Below are 25,512 nucleotides of genomic sequence, written 5' to 3'. Positions count from 1 at the left end.
AACTTTACCATTGTCTTCCTTCCATTCGGTATACTGTAAGTTCGACTTTTCAAGTTGTTGAGTCATAGCTTTCCTCCTTCCACTGTAACTACCTGTTTGAGACATCTTGACATAGATTAAGGGAAATATGTATCTCTCAAATTTGGCTTTTCCCTATAATGCTATCACCTCTCTTGCCTTTTTTTCCTCTCGAAATAACCTTTGAACAAAATACTTTGTAGATTTATAGTTAAACCCAACTCGTATGAAGTTCTTAGTAGTAAAATTCAGATGTTTTGGGGAACAAATGAAATAAGAACCAAATCCTATAACAATTAGGCTCGGTTGAAATAAGACACGAACAAAAAGGAAATAATTATATATTTAGATTAGAAAGAGTAAGAAAAATTGAATTTTTGTCTTATCTTTGAAATCTGGGATCCCCTCTTCTTGTTTCCTTTGATAGTTTTTGGAAACAAATTAGATACAAAAGAAAGTTCCTGGAGAGCAAGCAATTGTTTTTTTAAACTGTTTTTTCATTTTTTTTAACTATTTTTTTTTTGCTCTTAGTATTCAAGAAATCCCCAAAATTATCAAGAACGAAACCTTGATAAATCCGCTCTGATACCACTTGATAACGACAAGGTCGGGAATCCAAACTAGAGTAAGAATTTGAAAAGTAAATGCGGAAGCAATAACAATAAGGAATTGAACAACTAGAACTAAAGGGCAGAAAATAAAGGATATGGGAAAATTCAAGGAAAGAATTCCAAGAACTTCCAAGAACGCAAGTTCTATAGCCTTGACAAGATCAAAGCAACAACGTCTTGATTTATTGAAGAAATCAAACGCCTTTACTTAAAAGCAAATCAAAACAATAGATTCGGATCTTGACCACTTTACGAGTAACTTGAGACAATAATTAATAACTAGTATTAATCGCCTTCTAAGAATACCACAAAGAAATCAAAGATATCACAATAGAGAAGTAATCTTACTACCTTGAACTATGAACTAGTAAAGGTTGAAAGATAAATCTCAAAGCACAAGTAACAAAGGTTCAAAAGAACTCTCAAAGTATGATATTATACTTAATCAATAATGAAGTGTCTCAATGAATAAGAAGAACTCCTTATTTATAGGAGTACTAAGGCATAAAAAGTCATTACAATTAGGTAGGGGGCTGCTAAGGGGTAACAAAGTCATCAAAATTAGGTAGGGTAGTTGCTAAGAAATAATAAAAGTAACAAAATTAGGTAGGGCGGTCAAATCCCTTTGGGGCAGATTTGGGCCTTAAAACTACTAGTTTGGGTCATTGGTTTGGACTCCAATTGGGCTCCATTTCAAACACCCCCATTTGGACCTCTTTTAAGCTCATTTTGGGCTCTTCTGGGTGCCCTTTCGTTAGGTTTCAAGGGCCGAGTTCGGGACTCAATCTTCCTCCTCTTGGATATCAATTTGGGCCACCAAATAATTGTAAAACTTGTATAATTTATCTCCTTTGGTCTTGAGCTTGTCCTTCACAATTAAAAGCTTCTTTAATTGTACTTGAAGTTTAATGGCCTTATTTTGCAACTCTTTAGCTTGACATATTGTTAAAGGCCATATTTGAGATTCCAAAGCTTCATCCTTGTCCTTGAATAGAGTTGAACTTCCTAGGATGCTATCATTCCCCTCTTCTTGAAGAAAATTCGTCCTCGAATTTCGACCTTGCAAGAAAAAGAAAACACGCCCTTGTAAATGGCATCCACTAATCTGAAAAACTAGTAGGAATAAAATAAGATAGTGACCATGTGTCCATTTAACCCAATTAATCCTAATAGGTGTAAATAAAGCATATGGATATCATCATCCCAACAAAATTTATGCCTACCTAGATCAATACAATAAAAACCTCTTGTAGATGCGGCATGCAATGGAACTTGCAATTCGATCTTGTTGGTAAGGTAGTCCATAGGTATACATGACAAAGAAATTATAAAAGATTGACCACACATCCATTTAATATAAGTATCTCTACCACATGTATCAAAGAAGATACTTTCATGATATAGCCAACTATCTACAATTACAAATCTCATGGATTCCTCTACATGAAAGAGTATTTGATCACAAGTGTTACAACAATTATGCATATCATCTTTACTAGTAAAAAATACTTTTACAAGCTCACAATGAACATGACATGAAGAATGACTCCCCATCACGCAACAAAAATCACATTCTGGCAATTTATCACATGAAAACTCATTATCCACTTGAATAAGAGAAGAAGAAATATTTAACTCATTCACAAGACTCTTCTCATAAATAAATTTCATGCCTCTTTCCACCAAGTTGGAATACATAATCATCTATGTCATACACAATTTCAAAAGGAAGCAAATTACTCTTGCACTTTAACTTAGATATTACAGTTAATGACTTGATGTGCATCAAAATATCATCATCCACAAAAATTATAAAGTCACCAACATAAGAAATAAGAGTATAATTCATTACCTCTAAAAATACCTTAGGTGTTCTAGAAAGACCAAGAATGCAAATAAACCAATTATACATACCATACTTGGACTTATTTACCAATGGAACATCATCACCTTGTATTCTTTTATGCAATGGTTCCAACTTAGCAATACTTTTAGGAAACTCCATGTCATAACACTGTAAATAAGAATGAAAATAGTCAAAAGGTTCAATAACAAAGAATTTAACCAACCTTTTATCTTCCACCATCCAACAAGTATAGATATCGCCAAATTCATGTTGGAATCCAATTGAATCTTTTGCCACCATCTCCTGTGCCTCACCACCCCTTTCAAAAGGTATTTCAACACGTGATTGCACAAAATCACAAGAACTAAAATAAGAAAGAGTTAATGGGTTAGGAAGTAAAGAAACTTTTTTCTTGCTTACACTCTCTTTGGCTTTTATCACAAGACTAACGTTTTCCTCACCCTTAGCCTCTTTTCTCTCACTAAAGAGTTTTTTTTTGCTTTCACTCAATCCCTCTTGCTTTTCTCTCTCTACCTCACAGACTTTGTTCATCTCATTACCTTCTCTCTTTTCTTTTCTTTCAATATCACTCTTTACCTCACTTGACATCCCACTCTTTTCACTCAAGATAACCTCTCCTTTTTCCTCTCTTGGAATGTAAACATGCACTCCCTTACTCCTCTCATTCTTTTCTCTCTCATATTTTTTCATATTCTCTTTAACAATCTTTTCATCTTCACAAATTTGTGAGGGATTCAAAGGCCCAAGAATGAGTTTCTTCCCATTAATCTCAAAAGAGTATCTATTTTTTTCAATACTATATGAAGCACTTCTATAGACATACCATGGCCATCCCAATAAGATATGAAAACTATTCATCGGAATGACATCACACCAAATCACATCCTCATACCTTCCAATAGAGAATGACAAGAACACTCTTTTATCTACTTTTACCCCTTACAACATGTAGGGTTCAATATGTTCAACACAAGGCAAGTTCAATTTCTCAACCATATAAGTGCTAATTAAGTTATAGCCAAATGCTTTGTCAATTCTAAGGGCATAAATTGCAGACATCACTTTAGCTCTTGTTTGAAAAATAACTTTACCATTGTCTTCCTTCAATTCAGTATACTGTAAGTTCGACTTTTTAAGTTGTTGAGTCATAGCTTTCCTCCTTCCACTGTAACTACTTGTTTGAGACATCTTGACATAGATTAAGGGAAATATGTATCTCTCAAATTTGGCTTTTTCCCTATAATGCTCTCACCTCTCTTGCCTTTTTTTCCTCTCGAAATAACCTTTGAACAAAATATTTTGTAGATTTATAGTTAAACCCAACTCGTATGAAGTTCTTAGTAGTAAAATTCAGATGTTTTGGGGAACAAATGAAAGAATAATCAAATCCTAGAACTATTAGGCTCGGTTGAAACAAGACACGAACAAAAAGAAAATAATTATATATTTAGATTAGAAAGAGTAAGAAAAATTGAATTTTTGTCTTATCTTTGAAATCTGGGATCCCCTCTTCTTGTTTCCTTTGATAGTTTTTGGAAACAAATTAGATACAAAAGAAAGTTCCTGGAGAGCAAGCAATTGTTTTTTTAAACTATTTTTTCATTTTTTTTAACTATTTTTTTTTGCTCTTAGTATTCAAGAAATCCCCAAAATTATCAAGAATGAAACCTTGATAAAACCGCTCTGATACCACTTGATAACGACAAGGTCGGGAATCCAAACTAGAGTAAGAATTTGAAAAGTAAATGCGGAAGCAATAACAATAAGGAATTGAACAAATAGAACTAAAGGGCAGAAAATAAAGGATATGGGAAAATTCAAGGAATGAATTCCAAGAACTTCCAAGAAAGCAAGTTCTATAGCCTTGACAAGATCAACGTCTTGATTTATTGAAGAAATTAAACGCCTTTACTTAAAAGCAAATCAAAATAATAGATTCGGATCTTGACCACTTTACGAGTAACTTGAGACAACAATTAATAACTAGTATTAATCGCCTTCTAAGAATACCACAAAGAAATCAAAGATATCACAATAGAGAAGTAATCTTACTACCTTGAACTATGAACTAGTAAAGGTTGAAAGATAAATCTCAAAGCACAAGTAACAAAGGTTCAAAAGAACTCTCAAAGTATGATATTATACTTAATCAATAATGAAGTGTCTCAATGAATGAGAAGAACTCCTTATTTATTGGAGTACTAAGGCATAAAAAGTCATTACAATTAGGTAGGGGGCTGCTAAGGGGTAACAAAGTCATCAAAATTAGGTAGGGTGGTTGCTAAGAAATAATAAAAGTCACAAAATTAGATAGGGGCGGCCAAATCCCTTTGGGGAAGATTTGGGCCTTAAAACTACTAGTTTGGGTCATTGGTTTGGACTCCAATTGGGTTCCATTTCAAACACCCCCATTTGGACCTCTTTTAAGCTCATTTTGGGCTCTTCTGGGTGCCCTTTCGCTAGATTTCAAGGGCCGAGTTCGGGACTCAATCTTCCTCCTCTTGGACATCAATTTGGGCCACCAAATAATTGTAAAACTTGTATAATTTATCTCCTTTGGTCTTGAGCTTGTCCTTCACAATTAAAAGCTTCTTTAATTGTACTTGAAGTTTAATGGCCTTATTTTGCAACTCTTTAGCTTGACATATTGTTAAAGGCCATATTTGAGATTCCAAAGCTTCATCCTTGTCCTTGAATAGAGTTGAACTTCCTAGGATGCTATCATTCCCCTCTTCTTGAAGAAAATTCGTCCTCGAATTTCGACCTTGCAAGAAAAAGAAAACACGCCCTTGTAAATGGCATCCACTAATCTGAAAAACTAGTAGGAATAAAATAAGATAGTGACCATGTGTCCATTTAACCCAATTAATCCTAATAGGTGTAAATAAAGCATATGGATATCATCATCCCAACAAAATTTATGCCTACCTAGATCAATACAATAAAAACCTCTTGTAGATGCGGCATGCAATGGAACTTGCAATTCGATCTTGTTGGTAAGGTAGTCCATAGGTATACATGACAAAGAAATTATAAAAGATTGACCACACATCCATTTAATATAAGTATCTCTACCACATGTATCAAAGAAGATACTTTCATGATATAGCCAACTATCTACAATTACAAATCTCATGGATTCCTCTACATGAAAGAGTATTTGATCACAAGTGTTACAACAATTATGCATATCATCTTTACTAGTAAAAAATACTTTTACAAGCTCACAATGAACATGACATGAAGAATGACTCCCCATCACGCAACAAAAATCACATTCTGGCAATTTATCACATGAAAACTCATTATCCACTTGAATAAGAGAAGAAGAAATATTTAACTCATTCACAAGACTCTTCTCATAAATAAATTTCATGCCTCTTTCCACCAAGTTGGAATACATAATCATCTATGTCATACACAATTTCAAAAGGAAGCAAATTACTCTTGCACTTTAACTTAGATATTACAGTTAATGACTTGATGTGCATCAAAATATCATCATCCACAAAAATTATAAAGTCACCAACATAAGAAATAAGAGTATAATTCATTACCTCTAAAAATACCTTAGGTGTTCTAGAAAGACCAAGAATGCAAATAAACCAATTATACATACCATACTTGGACTTATTTACCAATGGAACATCATCACCTTGTATTCTTTTATGCAATGGTTCCAACTTAGCAATACTTTTAGGAAACTCCATGTCATAACACTGTAAATAAGAATGAAAATAGTCAAAAGGTTCAATAACAAAGAATTTAACCAACCTTTTATCTTCCACCATCCAACAAGTATAGATATCGCCAAATTCATGTTGGAATCCAATTGAATCTTTTGCCACCATCTCCTGTGCCTCACCACCCCTTTCAAAAGGTATTTCAACACGTGATTGCACAAAATCACAAGAACTAAAATAAGAAAGAGTTAATGGGTTAGGAAGTAAAGAAACTTTTTTCTTGCTTACACTCTCTTTGGCTTTTATCACAAGACTAACGTTTTCCTCACCCTTAGCCTCTTTTCTCTCACTAAAGAGTTTTTTTTTGCTTTCACTCAATCCCTCTTGCTTTTCTCTCTCTACCTCTCAGACTTTGTTCATCTCATTACCTTCTCTCTTTTCTTTTCTTTCAATATCACTCTTTACCTCACTTGACATCCCACTCTTTTCACTCAAGATAACCTCTCCTTTTTCCTCTCTTGGAATGTAAACATGCACTCCCTTACTCCTCTCATTCTTTTCTCTCTCATATTTTTTCATATTCTCTTTAACAATCTTTTCATCTTCACAAATTTGTGAGGGATTCAAAGGCCCAAGAATGAGTTTCTTCCCATTAATCTCAAAAGAGTATCTATTTTTTTCAATACTATATGAAGCACTTCTATAGACATACCATGGCCATCCCAATAAGATATGAAAACTATTCATCGGAATGACATCACACCAAATCACATCCTCATACCTTCCAATAGAGAATGACAAGAACACTCTTTTATCTACTTTTACCCCTTACAACATGTAGGGTTCAATATGTTCAACACAAGGCAAGTTCAATTTCTCAACCATATAAGTGCTAATTAAGTTATAGCCAAATGCTTTGTCAATTCTAAGGGCATAAATTGCAGACATCACTTTAGCTCTTGTTTGAAAAATAACTTTACCATTGTCTTCCTTCAATTCAGTATACTGTAAGTTCGACTTTTTAAGTTGTTGAGTCATAGCTTTCCTCCTTCCACTGTAACTACTTGTTTGAGACATCTTGACATAGATTAAGGGAAATATGTATCTCTCAAATTTGGCTTTTTCCCTATAATGCTCTCACCTCTCTTGCCTTTTTTCCTCTCGAAATAACCTTTGAACAAAATATTTTGTAGATTTATAGTTAAACCCAACTCGTATGAAGTTCTTAGTAGTAAAATTCAGATGTTTTGGGGAACAAATGAAAGAATAATCAAATCCTAGAACTATTAGGCTCGGTTGAAACAAGACACGAACAAAAAGAAAATAATTATATATTTAGATTAGAAAGAGTAAGAAAAATTGAATTTTTGTCTTATCTTTGAAATCTGGGATCCCCTCTTCTTGTTTCCTTTGATAGTTTTTGGAAACAAATTAGATACAAAAGAAAGTTCCTGGAGAGCAAGCAATTGTTTTTTTAAACTATTTTTTCATTTTTTTAACTATTTTTTTTTGCTCTTAGTATTCAAGAAATCCCCAAAATTATCAAGAATGAAACCTTGATAAAACCGCTCTGATACCACTTGATAACGACAAGGTCGGGAATCCAAACTAGAGTAAGAATTTGAAAAGTAAATGCGGAAGCAATAACAATAAGGAATTGAACAAATAGAACTAAAGGGCAGAAAATAAAGGATATGGGAAAATTCAAGGAATGAATTCCAAGAACTTCCAAGAAAGCAAGTTCTATAGCCTTGACAAGATCAACGTCTTGATTTATTGAAGAAATTAAACGCCTTTACTTAAAAGCAAATCAAAATAATAGATTCGGATCTTGACCACTTTACGAGTAACTTGAGACAACAATTAATAACTAGTATTAATCGCCTTCTAAGAATACCACAAAGAAATCAAAGATATCACAATAGAGAAGTAATCTTACTACCTTGAACTATGAACTAGTAAAGGTTGAAAGATAAATCTCAAAGCACAAGTAACAAAGGTTCAAAAGAACTCTCAAAGTATGATATTATACTTAATCAATAATGAAGTGTCTCAATGAATGAGAAGAACTCCTTATTTATTGGAGTACTAAGGCATAAAAAGTCATTACAATTAGGTAGGGGGCTGCTAAGGGGTAACAAAGTCATCAAAATTAGGTAGGGTGGTTGCTAAGAAATAATAAAAGTCACAAAATTAGATAGGGGCGGCCAAATCCCTTTGGGGAAGATTTGGGCCTTAAAACTACTAGTTTGGGTCATTGGTTTGGACTCCAATTGGGTTCCATTTCAAACACCCCCATTTGGACCTCTTTTAAGCTCATTTTGGGCTCTTCTGGGTGCCCTTTCGCTAGATTTCAAGGGCCGAGTTCGGGACTCAATCTTCCTCCTCTTGGACATCAATTTGGGCCACCAAATAATTGTAAAACTTGTATAATTTATCTCCTTTGGTCTTGAGCTTGTCCTCCACAATTAAAAGCTTCTTTAATTGTACTTGAAGTTTAATGGCCTTATTTTGCAACTCTTTAGCTTGACATATTGTTAAAGGCCATCTTTGAGATTCCAAAGCTTCATCCTTGTCCTTGAATAGAGTTGAGCTTCCTAGGATGCTATCATTCCCCTCTTCTTGAAGAAAATTCGTCCTCGAATTTCGACCTTGCAAGAAAAAGAAAACACGCCCTTGTAAATGGCATCCACTAATCTGAAAAACTAGTAGGAATAAAATAAGATAGTGACCATGTGTCCATTTAACCCAATTAATCCTAATAGGTGTAAATAAAGCATATGGATATCATCATCCCAACAAAATTTATGCCTACCTAGATCAATACAATAAAAACCTCTTGTAGATGCGGCATGCAATGGAACTTGCAATTCGATCTTGTTGGTAAGGTAGTCCATAGGTATACATGACAAAGAAATTATAAAAGATTGACCACACATCCATTTAATATAAGTATCTCTACCACATGTATCAAAGAAGATACTTTCATGACTATCTACAATTACAAATCTCATGGATTCCTCTACATGAAAGAGTATTTGATCACAAGTGTTACAACAATTATGCATATCATCTTTACTAGTAACAAATACTTTTACAATATCACAATGAACATGACTTGAAGAATGACTCCCCATCACACAACAAAAATCACATTTTGGCAATTTATCACATGAAAACTGATTATCCACTTGAATAAGAGAAGAAGAAATATTTAACTCATTCACAAGCGTCTTCTCATAAATTTCATGCCTCTTTCCACCAAGTTGGAATACATAATCATCTATGTCATACACAATTTCAAAAGGAAGCAAATTACTCTTGCACTTTAACTTAGATATTATAGTTAATGACTTGATGTGCATCAAAATATCATCATCCACAAAAATTATAAAGTCACCAACATAAGAAATAAGAGTATAATTCATTACCTCTAAAAATACCTTAGGTGTTCTAGAAAGACCAAGAATGCAAATAAACCAATTATACATACCATACTTGGACTTATTTACCAATGGAACATCATCACCTTGTATTCTTTTATGCAATGGTTCCAACTTAGCAATGCTTTTAGGAAACTCCATGTCATAACACTGTAAATAAGAATGAAAATAGTCAAAAGGTTCAATAACAAAGAATTTAACCAACCTTTTATCTTCCACCATCCAACAAGAATAGATATTGCCAAATTCATGTTGGAATCCAATGGGATCTTTTGCCACCATCTCCTGCGCCTCACCACCCCTTTCAAAAGGTATTTCAACACGTGATTGCACAAAATCACAAGAACTAAAATAAGAAAGAGTTAATGGGTTAGGAAGTAAAGAAACTTTTTTCTTGCTTACACTCTCTTTGGCTTTTATCACAAGACTAATGTTTTCCTCACCCTTAGCCTCTTTTCTCTCACTAAAGAGTTTTTCTTTGCTTTCACTCAATCCCTCTTGCTTTTCTCTCTCTACCTCTCAGACTTTGTTCATCTCATTACCTTCTCTCTTTTCTTTTCTTTCAATATCACTCTTTACCTCACTTGACATCCCACTCTTTCCACTGAAGACAACCTCTCCTTTTTCCTCTCTTGGAATGTCAACATGCACTCCCTTACTCCTCTCATTCTTTTCTCTCTCGTATTTTTTCATATTCTCTTTAACAATCTTTTCATCTTCACAAATTTGTGAGGGAGTCAAAGGCCCAAGAATGAGTTTCTTCCCATTAATCTCAAAAGAGTATCTATTTTTTTCAATACTATATGAAGCACTTCTATAGACATACCATGGCCATCCCAATAAGATATGAAAACTATTCATCGGAATGACATCACACCAAATCACATCCTCATACCTTCCAATAGAGAATGGCAAGAACACTCTTTTATCTACTTTTACCCCTTTCAACATGTAGGGTTCAATATGTTCAACACAAGGCAAGTTCAATTTCTCAACCATATAAGTGCTAATTAAGTTATAGCCAAATGCTTTGTCAATTCTAAGGGCATAAATTGCAGACATCACTTTAGCTCTTGTTTGAAAAATAACTTTACCATTGTTAAGTTCGACTTTTTAAGTTATTGAGTCATAGCTTTCCTCCTTCCACTGTAACTACCTGTTTGAGACATCTTGACATAGATTAAGGGAAATATGTATCTTTCAAATTTGGCTTTTTCCCTATAATGCTCTCACCTCTCTTGCCTTTTTTTCCTCTCGAAATAACCTTTGAACAAAATACTTTATAGATTTATAGTTAAACCCAACTCGTATGAAGTTCTTAGTAGTAAAATTCAGATGTTTTGGGGAACAAATGAAAGAAGAACCAAATCCTAGAACTATTAGGCTCGGTTGAAACAAGACACGAACTAAAAGAAAATAATTATATATTTAGATTAGAAAGAGTAAGAAATATTGAATTTTTGTCTTATCTTTGAAATCTGGGATCCCCTCTTCTTGTTTCCTTTGATAGTTTTTGGAAACAAATTAGATACAAAATAAAGTTCCTGGAGAGCAAGCAATTGTTTTTTTAAACTATTTTTTCATTTTTTTTAACTATTTTTTTTGCTCTTAGTATTCAAGAAATCCCCAAAATTATCAAGAACGAAACCTTGATAAACCCGCTCTGATACCACTTGATAACGACAAGGTCGGGAATCCAAACTAGAGTAAGAATTTGAAAAGTAAATGCGGAAGCAATAACAATAAGGAATTGAACAACTAGAACTAAAGGGCAGAAAATAAAGGATATGGGAAAATTCAAGGAAAGAATTCCAAGAACTTCCAAGAACGCAAGTTCTATAGCCTTGACAAGATCAAAGCAACAACGTCTTAATTTATTGAAGAAATCAAACGCCTTTACTTAAAAGAAAATCAAAATAATAGATTCGGATCTTGACCACTTTACGAGTAACTTGAGACAACAATTAATAACTAGTATTAATCGCCTTCTAAGAATACCACAAAGAAATCAAAGATATCACAATAGAGAAGTAATCTTACTACCTTGAACTATGAACTAGTAAAGATTGAAAGATAAATCTCAAAGCACAAGTAACAAAGGTTCAAAAGAACTCTCAAAGTATGATATTATACTTAATCAATAATGAAGTGTCTCAATGAATGAGAAGAACTCCTTATTTATAGGAGTACTAAGGCATAAAAAGTCATTACAATTAGGTAGGGGGCTGCTAAGGGGTAACAAAGTCATCAAAATTAGGTAGGGTGGTTGCTAAGAAATAATAAAAGTCACAAATTAGGTAGGGGCGGCCAAATCCCTTTGGGGCAGATTTGGGCCTTAAAACTACTAGTTTGGGTCATTGGTTTGGACTCCAATTGGGCTCCATTTCAAACACCCCCATTTGGACCTCTTTTAAGCTCATTTTGGGCTCTTCTGGGTGCCCTTTCGCTAGATTTCAAGGGCCGAGTTCGGGACTCAATCTTCCTCCTCTTGGACATCAATTTGGGCCACCAAATAATTGTAAAACTTGTATAATTTATCTCGTTTGGTCTTGAGCTTGTCCTCCACAATTAAATGCTTCTTTAATTGTACTTGAAGTTTAATGGCCTTATTTTGCAACTCTTTAGCTTGACATATTGTTAAAGGCCATCTTTGAGATTCCAAAGCTTCATCCTTGTCCTTGAATAGAGTTGAGCTTCCTAGGATGCTATCATTCCCCTCTTCTTGAAGAAAATTCGTCCTCGAATTTCGACCTTGCAAGAAAAAGAAAATATGCCCTTGTAAATGGCTTCCACTAATCTGAAAAACTAGTAGGAATAAAATAAGATAGTGACCATGTGTCCATTTAACCCAATTAATCCTAATGGGTGTAAATAAAGCATATGGATATCATCATCCCAACAAAATTTATGCCTACCTAGATCAATACAATAAAAACCTCTTGTAGATGCGACATGCAATGGAACTTGCAATTCGATCTTGTTGGTAAGGTAGTCCATAGGTATACATGACAAAGAAATTATAAAAGATTGACCACACATCCATTTAATATAAGTATCTCTACCACATGTATCAAAGAAGATACTTTCATGATATAGCCAACTATCTACAATTACAAATCTCATGGATTCCTCTACATGAAAGAGTATTTGATCACAAGTGTTACAACAATTATGCATATCATCTTTACTAGTAACAAATACTTTTACAAGATCACAATGAACATGACTTGAAGAATGACTCCCCATCACACAACAAAAATCACATTTTGGTAATTTATCACATGAAAACTCATTATCCACTTGAATAAGAGAAGAAATATTTAACTCATTCACAAGCCTCTTCTCATAAATTTCATGCCTCTTTCCACCAAGTTGGAATACATAATCATCTATGTCATACACAATTTCAAAAGGAAGCAAATTACTCTTGCACTTTAACTTAGATATTATAGTTAATGACTTGATGTGCATCAAAATATCATCATCCACAAAAATTATAAAGTCACCAACATAAGAAATAACTGTATAATTCATTACCTCTAAAAATACTTTAGGTGTTCTAGAAAGACCAAGAATGCAAATAAACCAATTATACATACCATACTTGGACTTATTTACCAATGGAACATCATCACCTTGTATTCTTTTATGCAATGGTTCCAACTTAGCAATGCTTTTAGGAAACTCCATGTCATAACACTGTAAATAAGAATGAAAATAGTCAAAAGGTTCAATAACAAAGAATTTAACCAACCTTTTATCTTCCACCATCCAACAAGAATAGATATCGCCAAATTCATGTTGGAATCCAATTGGATCTTTTGCCACCATCTCCTGCGCCTCACCACCCCTTTCAAAAGGTATTTCAACACGTGATTGCACAAAATCACAAGAACTAAAATAAGAAAGAGTTAATGGGTTAGGAAGTAAAGAAACTTTTTTCTTGCTTACACTCTTTTTGGTTTTTATCACAAGACTAACGTTTTCCTCACCCTTAGCCTCTTTGCTCTCACTAAAGAGTTTTTCTTTGCTTTCACTCAATCCCTCTTGCTTTTCTCTCTCTACCTCTCATACTTTGTTCATCTCATTACCTTCTCTCTTTTCTTTTCTTTCAATATCACTCTTTACCTCACTTGACATCCCACTCTTTCCACTCAAGACAACCTCTCCTTTTTCCTCTCTTGGAATGTCAACATGCACTCCCTTACTCCTCTCATTCTTTTCTCTCTCGTATTTTTTCATATTCTCTTTAACAATCTTTTCATCTTCACAAATTTGTGAGGGAGTCAAAGGCCCAAGAATGAGTTTCTTCCCATTAATCTCAAAAGAGTATCTATTTTTTTCAATACTATATGAAGCACTTCTATAGACATACCATGGCCATCCCAATAAGATATGAAAACTATTCATCGGAATGACATCACACCAAATCACATCCTCATACCTTCCAATAGAGAATGGCAAGAACACTCTTTTATCTACTTTTACCCCTTTCAACATGTAGGGTTCACTATGTTCAACACAAGGCAAGTTCAATTTCTCAACCATATAAGTGCTAATTAAGTTATAGCCAAATGCTTTGTCAATTCTAAGTGCATAAATTGCAGACATCACTTTAGCTCTTGTTTGAAAAATAACTTTACCATTGTCTTCCTCCCATTCGGTATACTGTAAGTTCGATTTTTTAAGTTGTTGAGTCATAGCTTTCCTCCTTCCACTGTAACTACCTGTTTGAGACATCTTGACATAGATTAAGGGAAATATGTATCTCTCAAATTTGGCTTTTTCCCTATAATGCTCTCACCTCTCTTGCCTTTTTTTCCTCTCGAAATAACCTTTGAACAAAATACTTTGTAGATTTATAGTTAAACCCAACTCGTACGAAGTTCTTAGTAGTAAAATTCAGATATTTTGGGGAACAAATGAAAGAAGAACCAAATCCTAGAACTATTAGGCTCGGTTGAAACAAGACACGAACTAAAAGGAAATAATTATATATTTAGATTAGAAAGAGTAAGAAAAATTAAATTTTTGTCTTATCTTTGAAATCTGGGATCCCCTCTTCTTGTTTCCTTTGATAGTTTTTGGAAACAAATTAGATACAAAATAAAGTTCCTGGAGAGCAAGCAATTGTTTTTTTAAACTGTTTTTTCATTTTTTTTTAACTATTTTTTTTTTGCTCTTAGTATTCAAGAAATCTCCAAAATTATCAAGAACGAAACCTTGATAAAACCGCTCTGATACCACTTGATAACGACAAGGTCGGGAATCCAAACTAGAGTAAGAATTTGAAAAGTAAATGCGAAAGCAATAACAATAAGGAATTGAACAACTAGAACTAAAGGGCAGAAAATAAAGGATATGGGAAAATTCAAGGAAAGAATTCCAAGAACTTCCAAGAACGCAAGTTCTATAGCCTTGACAAGATCAAAGCAACAACGTCTTAATTTATTGAAGAAATCAAACGCCTTTACTTAAAAGAAAATCAAAACAATAGATTCGGATCTTGACCACTTTACGAGTAACTTGAGACAATAATTAATAACTAGTATTAATCGCCTTCTAAGAATACCACAAAGAAATCAAAGATATCACAATAGAGAAATAATCTTACTACCTTGAACTATGAACTAGTAAAGGTTGAAAGATAAATCTCAAAGCACAAGTAACAAAGGTTCAAAAGAACTCTCAAAGTATGATATTATACTTAATCAATAATGAAGTGTCTCAATGAATGAGAAGAACTCCTTATTTATAGGAGTACTAAGGCATAAAAAGTCATTACAATTAGGTAGGGGGCTGCTAAGGGGTAACAAAGTCATCAAAATTAGGTAGGGTGGTTGCTACGAAATAAGAAAAGTCACAAAATTAGGTAGGGGCGGCCAAATCCCTTTGGGGCAGATTTGGGCCTTAAAACTACTAGTTTGGGTCATTGGTTTGGACTCCAATTGGGCTCCATTTCAAACACCCCTATTTGGACCTCTTTTAAGCTCATTTTGGGCTCTTCTGGGTGCCCTTTCGCTAGATTTCAAGGGCCGAGTTCGGGACTCAATCTTCCTCCTCTTGGACTTCAATTTGGGCCACCAAATAATTGTAAAACTTGTATAATTTATCTCCTTTGGTCTTGAGCTCGTCCTCCACAGTTAAAAGTTTCTTTATTTACACTTGAAGTCTAATGGCCTTATTTTGTAACTCTTTAGCTTGACATATTGTTAAAGGCCATCTTTGAGATTCCAAAGCTTCATCCTTGTCCTTGAATAGAGTTGAGCTTCCTAGGATGCTATCATAATCTCCAAATAATCTTGTCCTTGAACTGAGGTCAATTATCTTACGACAATTTCACGTATAATACTATAGGGTGTAACATCGTCATAATATAATACTGAGGAGTGAAACATCATCGTAATGTAATACTGTAGGGCGTAATATCGACGTAATATTGCGGGGCGTAACATCATTCCCCCCTTAGAACATTCATCCTCGAATGTTGACTGATTCACTTATCATTATCATAACCCATAGCCCTTGCGAATACTTTAATATTCTCCTTTCCATTTAGGCAACTGTTCTTTGAATAACTGCAAAGGCCAGGGCGTTCCCCCCTTTAAGCCTCTTTCTCACACCATGACTTATTGTCGGAATCCTTCTAATCTCGTAACTGTTGCTACCTTCTATCATGCAACCTGTACGACTCTAACTTTGTATGTGCGCCTATGCGACGCTTCTCTCCTCTTTCCTCCAGCTTTTAGCCAATCTCTAGGCCTCACTTGTGAACATATACAAAATTATATCAAGCTGTCCCTCTAGGCGTCATTAGCTTTACTATATCTAAGTAGGCCATACTATACCATAACTCTTACTTTGATTTGTTGTTACTGAGGTCTGCGACCAAACTCCAGGTTACTCTCGTTGCTTATCCTATATGCATAAAGCTAAGTCTTTTAACGCTTCTTCATTAATGTTCATTTTAAGACTGATGGCCTAATCTCATCTCATACTTTGTATATTTTATCCGTCCATTGTCGATTCACCTTAATGTTGATCTACAATCTTCCATTGATAACTTGAAACTTCTTATGTAATACATTGCCACTAGGGCTTATGTTGCATCGAGGAATATTTGAAGTGATTTTCCTGATCCACGTAGGGGCGATACTATACTTCAATAACCGTATTTCATTGCATCATAGTGGGATTCAATTCCATGGGTATTTTAATCTAGTACAATTCTTCAAATCCCTTTTTTTCTTCTTCTTCAAATCATTACTCAATCGAAGGCCCAAACGTCATCCTTTATTTGTCACAATTACACCCTCATTCTATTACCAGGGCAACATTCCATCTCTTCTAAATGCTACTAGTCTTAGACTCTTTTGAGTTCATTCAGGCTATGCTGAGCTTTCTACAACTTAGAGAAACCATCAGCTCTCTTATTTTCATGGACTTAATCCTGAGGACTTATTCATTCTCATCACCTTCTCACTCGCCCTTTCTTATCCTTACTCCTGTCTTCCTTAAACCTAACCATACTTTAGCTTGCGACTGACTTCCTTATGTTTTTATGGAACATCAAGCGAGACATCACATCGTCTCTACTCTTCTTTTACTCTCTTAACTAGACCTCTCGATACCTAGAAACCATAGGATGGAAGATATGCTACTGACGATGCCGCTATCATTCCTGGATATTGAATCCCCACGCTTCTAGCCTTCTATCTGAAGTATGGACTATTCACAACCTTCTGCATTTGAGTATCTCGTACGTTGTTTACCTTTACCTTACTTACCTTAAAGTCCCGTATCACATCTTCTATCTCTTTCATGACCTCCCTTCCACATAGGTATAATTCACATCCACAACTTGAATTTCTATTATAATATTTGCACATCTTTTCATGATTTGGTGAGAGCTTCATACTGACTTTTTATGATGCTGGTACTTCTCTAACTGACTTTATCGTAGAGCTATTATAAAATATGGCTAATGTATTGTCTCTCTTATACCTCTGATATTAAGAGTGATTCTGCAATGTTCTCAGTCACGATGTCCATAATTTTTTGGGTCCAATAATCAAACTCCTGATTTACATAGTTGATGTAACTCTTTAGTTTCCTCTGATCAACCTTTATGTAGGCTTAAGCTATCTTCCGACATGGGGCTCATGGTATTAGTTATTACTTTAGCCTTCCATGGACGCTATGGAATATCCATGATACAATCTTCTAACAATTCAATCCTTTGTCTATGACCTGGGCTCAATTCTTTCTTTTAACTTATACCGGAATCTTCTACGACTGTATGATTGTCAACATACATGCCTCATGGATAATACTCCAAACTCTTAAGTGCGTTCATAATGTAACTAACACTGGATCATTTATCGAATAATTCCTTTCGTCCTTTCTCAGCTTTCTTTAAACGTAAGCTATTACTTTTTCCTAGTCTTTCTGCCCCCTTTTGTGTGCATACTTAGCTTATCTTAGTGCCCATGCATATTGGAATTCCATACAACTCATGATCTAGAATATCACTTCTAATTTTACTTCCCGTTCATTAGCCACGGTAGGTGCCATCTTCTCATGGAGTGCATATAATGTTGTTGTAAGACTGTTGTTACATGCCCATCTCCTCTTTAGGTCACTGTGCTTAGGTTGAAGCCTTCTTCCTTATTTCTTCAGCTAGTTTTTCATTGTAGTACTTAGGGGAGACCATCTGACTCTTCCACACTCATGTTCTTATACGGTTGCTTCTGAAGTTTTGACTGTCTTCCCAATGGGGCCTTCTTTTATTTCCATAACACTCATACGGTACCTTTAACTACCCCAACTCCTATCTGAATATTTATCAAGTATTATAATGACATTAGTGCGAAGCTGAATTCACTACATTGGGTTTTAGTATGTTTATCTTGCATGATCTGCTAATTCGTCTGTAACCTCCTGTCTAGCCATAACTAGGCTCTTCCTGAATCAACTACCAACTACTCGTTGGCCCATTCTCATATCAATATTCCGCGTAATCGTTGTTGGGTTATTTCCTTGTCTTAACTTACGTCCCGCACTGGCTCCTTATCTATCAATAACATCTCAGGCAGGAACCCTTACTTCCTTTCTTTGACGTCGTGTTTGCATAATGTTCTGGAATCGTAGCATATCTGTAGGATTTGAATAAGTGCAATCTCATCCCTTTCTTATTTATTTTATCGCATTCTTCCTTTACCATTCCATAGTTACTAGAACCACTTAATTCTGACTTAATGCCACATCACTCCATATTCCCCCCTTTATGGGAGTACTGAGATTTAGTGCTACAATGATCTACATATAGATGTTTTACCTCTTTGTCTTTGGCTTCTTTTCACATCATCGATGACCCTTACTCGCCTTGTGGAAATCCTTCTGTACCAAAGATAACGAAATTCCTTATTCACGAGGGTGACACCTAGTGTAACTGGAACATATAGTCCCTTAAGCTTAACTTTGCTCCCATTGCTTGCTTTAGGGAAGCATCCTCCTAAATGACCTTTAAGGGTTATTCGTCTATTGTCCATTCTATTATCGCTGGAACGCGATATGAAATTCTCATGATGTCGACCATTATCAAATCACTCAGTCCCTAATTCATGTTTAGTTTATCTTGTTCATCAGTCCATACTGATGTCTATTATTCTGGGGTCTAACGTTCCTTCTGGTAGTCGCGTTGGAGTCACGGACTTATTTATCAAAATGAGGATATGACTTTATGGCCTATACTCTTTTGTTGTCTCAAGGCATGTCACCTCTCATTTTTTCCTTCACTTGGCTATAGACTCGGTGATACTGTCATCTACCATTGTCATCCATGTATCACATCTCACTCATAATGCTTCATTATGTCTCTCTTCTTATTTCCTTGCTAATATTTTTGTCTATCACTTTTTTCTTAAACTTCAACATGACATTCTTTTGCTTTTAGCTCCCTTTGCTTTGTCCCCTAGCTCTTCGAGTTGTCTAACATTCTCGCTCTACTAGGGACGGGAGCCATACTAAGGTAATATTTATCCCTTCCAGGATTCCAGTGCCTATCTTTGTAGTACTCATATCCAGCTGTACCATTTTAGAGTGTACCATCTGGGTATCTCATAAGGAGATCTATTAGCACATTTGCAATACCCTTCGGAAATGTCAACTAACGCAAACAATCCATTCACCATTTTGGGTTAATCTAACCCCACCCGGATCCTAATACCCCGTCCTTCTCTTAAACTACACTTGTTAGCTCCCATAAAGCATAATTGAGATGGGTGTGATCAATTGTATATATCTCTATTATTGTTGAAGGTACTCAAAAGGCTTATATTCCTCTGTCTGAATTGTAAATACTGATAATCTTCATTAACTGGGCGCCTCGTACCCTTCTTCACCTTGCTTCTTTTACTTATTGAAACTTGTATTTACCTTCTGAATCTCTTATTGCTTTTTACCATATGGGTGAATGGATATTCTTGCCTTAAGGCTCTTTATCAAAGAGGCTTACACGTCTTAGTACACACATGTTCTGCGTAAGACCTTATATTTACTCATCAGAATCATGATGCAAAATCGAGTTCCTCTGACTCAACTCTTCCATAGCCACATGCAATATCTTATCAACTGTCTTTCTGGATGTAGGTATTGTCTTACTACGAATATAATAAAAGTTAGGAGTTTGAATTCATATAAGTGAGCTCTATCACATGATCTAGAGTAAGAAGAAAGAGTGACAATCCTAAATGCCCTGTAGCCTCCTGTTTATAAGTGTGGTGCACAACACACCCATAAACAAGACTCTACTAGACACGGCTGGTAGAGTCCCTAGGACAAAACTGCTATGATACCACTTTTATCACGCCCCGAACCTGGGAGACGAGACCGGCACCCGGTGCCTCACCTATCCTTGCGTACCAACTTACGACTAAGGGACTCTGAACATATAATGTCACACCTTGGCCATGGGCCACATTGCAAGACAATTTGCGAATGCTGACTAGACATCAATATAAAGTTGGGTCGACAAGGCCGTCATAACTACTACAACTGACAAACCAACAAAATATACATACAAGGCCTACAAGCCCAATATACTGCACTAACTGACAGGATATATTTACAAGCCTCTACTGATGGATATACTGTGATCGGGACAGGGCCCCGACCTACTCATAGCATATATACATATATACACAAGATGTACATAAAGCTCTAGACCCGTCATCTCCGAAGGGCATGGAGCTTATCGATCAAGCTGAACTCAGGCAACACCTAATGAGGAGGTCTACCCGTCTATCTGACTGAACCTGCACGTATGAAATGCAGCGCCCCCTAAAAAGGGATGTCAGTACAAAATAATATACCGAGTATGTAAGGCAATATACTGAAAGCTGAAACTGAACTGATAGTATAATAACGGAAAGTAACTGAGAGTCAAAGATAATCTGAAGATATGCTTACCTGCTGATACTAACTCAACTCTCTCAATATAGTAAGTAAAATAGATGTACGGCCCTATAAGGCTCGGTATATATATAACTCCTCTGCCGTAGTAGGCTTGCTTCATAGGCGCTCGACCATACTAGGCTATGTTTCTCGGCCACCTGGGCTCGCTCATAGGCGCTCGGCCATAATAGGCTCGGTATATAACTTACCATCTGATCAGAGGTGTCCCAATAAGGGCCTACCCATCGATTATAGCTCGATGGTAATGAAAATATTGTAATATTGTATATATAGGCTCTCTGCTCTCTTGACTGGAAGAAGACAATACTCAATTGAATATGAAGTCCTGATAAGGAGAATACTGTAACTTATGAGACTAGGATAATGTATATAAATTCGGGAGTATGAACTTCTCTTTATGCCTCGTTATCAAACACATATAATTACGAGATCATGCCAAAATGAAGGAAGGGCTTAGCCTTAACATACCTGAGCCGATTCTCTTGACAATCCCTTTAACACCCGTTGATTGCGACAACACGTAACGGCGGATCGAAGTAGGAAAAAATCCGGTAAATATTCTTGAGAAAGATTGTACCGTACTCCCTTAAAATTGCAAAATCCAACGTTGCTAAGGTGCTAAAAAATCTCATTGGAATTTTTGTTTCAAGATATTCACATTACTGCTACATGAATTTTTGTTTCAAGAAATCTCGTTGGTTTCACGGTTCTAACATTGGAATCCTTGTATGAATTGGTTGAAGATGTTTTGAAAAATCCTCACGTTACTTAAGAATGGATGTATGGTTCTCATGTTCTTAAGACTTACAATGGCTCTCTTTTAATAAATGGATATGTGACTCATGTTCTTGAGACTTACCAAATCTCACATCTCTAATCTTGCCACATATATAATGAATTAAGAGTCACAATTCTTGGGGTGGCTTGCTGCCACGTGGGGGAGGGTCTAACCTTATCCAATTCTTTAATTAATCACCCAATAATTTCGTAAATAACTAGGTAATTTCTCATTACCCAATAATTGACCAATTACCCATATAATTAAGAATTATCTCAAATTACTTAAAATACTACTCACTTTTAGCACACTTTATACACCTTATAATCATGGTCATATGGTACCTTATATGGCACTAGTCCATAAATACGGGGTATTATAGCTTGGACCGTATTTTATCCCAAATTTCCAAACTTCGACGAAACTTATTTCCTTCAATTTGCTTACCCTTTCTCTTTCACGTATTTACTCATCACGTGTTTGAAATAGCATAATGCTTATAATCTCCAAATAATCTTGTCCTTGAACTAAGGTCAATTATCTTACGATAATTTCACGTATAATACTATAGGGTGTAACATCGTCGTATTATAATACTGCGGAGCGTAACATCATCGTAATGTAATACTTCATGGCATAATATCGATGTAATACTGCGGGGAGTAACATCATTTTCCCCTTTTGGAATATTCGTCCTCGAATGTTGACTGATTCACTTATCATTCTCATAACCCATAGCCCTTGCGAATACTTTAATATTCTCCTTTCCATTTAGGCAACTATTCTTTTAATAACTCCAAAGGCCAGGGCGTTCTCCCTCTTTAAGACTCTTTCTCACACCACGACTTATAGTCGGAATCCTTCTAATCTCGTAACTGTTGCTACCTTCTATCATGCAGCCTATGCGACTCTAACTTTGTATGTGCGCCTATGCGACGCTTCTCTCCTCTTTCCTCCAGCTCTTAGCCAATCTCTAGGCCTCACTTGTGAACATATTCAAAATTATATCAAGTTGTCCCTCTAGGCGTCATTAGCTTTACTACATCTAAGTAGGCCATACTATACCATAACTCTTACTTCGATTTGTTGTTACTGAGGTCTGCGACCAAACTCCAGGTTACTCTCGTTGCTTATCCTATATGCATAAAGCTAAGTCTTTTAACGCTTCTTCATTAATATTCATTTTAAGACTGATGGCCTAATCTCATCTCATACTTTGTATATTTTATCCAACCATTGTCGATTCACTTTAATGTTGATCTACAATCTTCCATTGATAACTTGAAACTTCTTACGTAACACATTGCCACTAGGGCTTATGTTGCATCGAGGAATATTTGAAGTAAGTTTCCTGATCCACGTAGGGGAGATACTGTACTTCAATAACCGTATTTCATAGCATCCCAATGTGATTCACTTCCATGGGTATTTAATCCTGTACAATTCTTCAAATCTTTTTTTTTCTTCTTCTTCTTCTTCAAATCATTACTCAATCGAAGGCCCAAACGTCATCCTTTATTTGTCACAATTACACCTTCATTCTATTACCAGGGCAACATTCCATCTCTTCTAAATGCTACTAGTCTTAGACTCTCTTGAGTTCATTCAGGCTATGCTGAGCTTTCTACAACTTAGGAAAACCATCAGCTCTCTTGTTTTCATGGACTTAATCATGAGGACTTATGTACTATCATTAATATGGAACATAATAAATAATTTTATAACTAAGGCATTAAACGTTCACCGAAAGAAATATGAAGGGCTATGAAAACATCAAAGAAATAGAAAAAAAGACATATAAACATTTTTAAAGTTTTAACTAAACTTACTAATTATGTAATTTTCATGTATTAATTTTTCGGCAGAAACTAAACTTAAAGTTATACATAACGAGCCAAAGAACTGTTAAACTTAGATCTTTAAAAAAACTTAATAGGCTTTCAATATAAAGACTACACATATTAAATTCTTAAGAAAAATGCTACAGATACTCTTAAGTTAAAGATACTGACGGAATGACTTTTAGGAACAAAGAACCTATACTCTCTTTAAGTTGGTAGACTATCGGGTATATACCTAATATAAATTTTTAACTACAAAAAAAATTTCTTTAAAGTAAAGTTCTACTGCCTATCCTAAACAACGTAAAATAAATAAAGCCAAAATCATGCAGATTTTTATAATCGAAACTATTTTAACTCACTTAATAAAATACTACTTACTACATTATCACAAGGAAAAATTAAGAGTCGAATTTGACTAAAACAATGGATAGAATATGCTCTAAAATACATATCAAACTGCATATTCAAACAGTAGGCAAATAATATTAAAATGAATAACAAAGAAAGTATAGATGAACCTTTAAAAGCTGAAAATTTCTTTAAACGATATCGTAGCCTTGAACCGGAATCTCAACTAGAAACCTTGCCAAAAATAACTTGAATGTTCTTCGTGCCAAGTGTTTGAAGTGCTAGACCTTTATTTGATCTATTTCTATAATATGATGTGCTTTATGTAGTTTGTCTTCATATGTTCCCTTCCAAAACATTTCCAGCCGAGTGAAAATCCCCCCCATCCCTCCTTTATATGTTCGTTCCCCCCTCCCCCCCCTCTTTGTGTGAAGTGAGGATTTTGAAAATCCCCCCATCGTGTGTATGTGTGTGATATGGGTGTGTGATCATGGGTAATAGAGGGTAGAAAACGTGAAGAGTGGAAAAAAATGGGGTGACTGTTTAGGTAGTTAATTAGGATTAGGAGAAATCTTTTACTCTTTTAAGATTTTTTTGTTCTTTTCATTATTGACCTTACTTTTACTTATATATATATATATATATATATATATATATATATATATATATATATATATATATATATATATATATATATATATTTTTATTTTTTTTAAGATAACAGTTTTAAAATATTAAGATTAGACCTCAAAGAAATATTTACACTAAAATAGAATAGAATTTGGGTGTGGTCCAAAATTAGTTGTTCACAGCATGCCCTTCTTTGCTTGAAAACATGAAGAGTTTTCAGGCAAAGAAAATGAACAAGGTGACTGATTTTTGACCTCACTATTATTTAAAAAGGAAAAGAAGAGAAAAGAAGGGGTTGCGACCGAGCCTTGGTTTTAGGCAGCCTACATATCCCGGGTTATAGGGGAATCAGGTCACATGTAGTTCAAGTGGAAGAAGAATAATGGAGTACGCTTAGATGGAGAGTCGAGCGAAGTTCCAGTCGAGGTTCCGATCCGCGGTTCCTACTATTACATCAAAATGAAAAGAAAATTACATACTCTTGAAATCTAAGAGTTACAAAATTTCTATCTAAATGCTATCTGGAGTCTTGTCTTGATTCTTGACTTGCTTCCCCCATTGACTTTAGACTGAAACTTGATGCTCTCGATGTAACAAACTATGAAATATTCTCCCAGGCTTGATTCTTGATCAGATGATGAGAAGATGGATCTTGAGACCTTATGTTTCTGCATGCATTATGTCCAAGCTGGTTACGGCTGGTATTGAGATCAAACGTTCCACTTTCTCTGGTAAGTGATGGAATCTTATTTTTGCACATCCAATCCGTACTTTTTAGAAAAACCTACAAGTCATCACAAACAAACAAAACGAAC

This window comes from Nicotiana tabacum, chromosome 21 (assembly GCF_000715075.1).
Source record: "Nicotiana tabacum cultivar K326 chromosome 21, ASM71507v2, whole genome shotgun sequence".
Taxonomy (NCBI): Eukaryota; Viridiplantae; Streptophyta; class Magnoliopsida; order Solanales; family Solanaceae; genus Nicotiana; species Nicotiana tabacum.
Note: the sequence above shows the minus strand (reverse complement) of the source record.